The following is a 1,082-nucleotide window of genomic DNA, read 5'->3' as shown; positions in this document are numbered from 1 at the left end:
TGGCAGGCTCATCCCTTTAAGGAGGAAGATGACCATGCCTTCCAGGTGTGGCCACCTGGCCTGCGACACATGGTGACATCATAAGTTGCTAGGCAACCCAGGAGCAGGTTCCTAAATACTAACACTGACAATCACAAAGTAGCCATGTCCTGTGTTATTCTTAGAGCATTTGAGCTGGGGTGAAATTTACAGCTCATCTAGGCCCATCCTCACACTAGATAACCAGGAAGGTTGAAGCTTAGGAAGCTTAGGTAAATCAACTTGCCCAATGCTGAAAACAAATTAAATGACCATTAATCTTTTTTTTTTTTTTTTTTTTTTTAATGAGCCAAGTTGTTCATTCATTTCTTGCATTTGAAGAACTCCTCAATGACATCCTTGGCCCGAGATCCTTTGCCATAGTCCTGAACCACTGTACAACTGCAAACAACCACTTTCCATGGCTTCCCCTCTCAACTGACTTTTTGAGATCTACCCATCTCCCTAGTTTCTTGTTGTCATAAACCTTAATCAGGTTGATCTGGTGCTCAGCACAGAGCATCTCCACTAGCTTCATATACACTGGCTCATCACAGTTGGATGCAAGTACACAAAGATGAGCCTGGAGCTTGTCTAAGGCTTTGGCAACTTGGTGTATGCCACACACTAGGCCATTGTGGATGAGGGCAGTATTAACATCCATTACACCCCCAGCAGCAATACCTTCCTCAGTCATGGTGGTGGATTACTGGTTAAGACCAAATCTTGAACTCACCCAAGCCTCCACGGCTGTGCAACTTGGTATAGCTGGGGGAAGGGAGGACCAATCTTTTTTTTAATTTTATGTTTATTTATGAGTACGTGTGTGTGTGTGTACTATGAACATGTGTGTATGAGATCAGTGCCCACAGATGTCAGAGTAGGCATACAGACCCTCTAGAACTGGAGTTACAAGTTACAGTACAATGAGTGCTGGGAACACAATGAAGTCCTCTGGAAGAGCAAGTGCTCTTAACTGTTGGGAGCTGTTTAAACAAAATGTTAGTCATATATGGTTTGATTAATAGCTAGCGTACTCGCAAGCGTTTACACATGAGAAGATT

The 1,082-nt window shown here is 43.3% G+C and overlaps 1 pseudogene; it reads right to left on the bottom strand.

Annotated features, from left to right (window-relative positions):
- Positions 1–341: 341 nt before the first annotated feature.
- Positions 342–715, bottom strand: LOC110541517 (small ribosomal subunit protein eS12-like; annotated as a pseudogene).
- Between the last annotated feature and the right edge of the window lie 367 nt (positions 716–1,082).

The sequence above is a fragment of the Meriones unguiculatus genome, chromosome X (assembly GCF_030254825.1).
Source record: "Meriones unguiculatus strain TT.TT164.6M chromosome X, Bangor_MerUng_6.1, whole genome shotgun sequence".
Classification (NCBI taxonomy): Eukaryota; Metazoa; Chordata; class Mammalia; order Rodentia; family Muridae; genus Meriones; species Meriones unguiculatus.
This window is presented reverse-complemented; position numbering and strand designations above follow the sequence as displayed.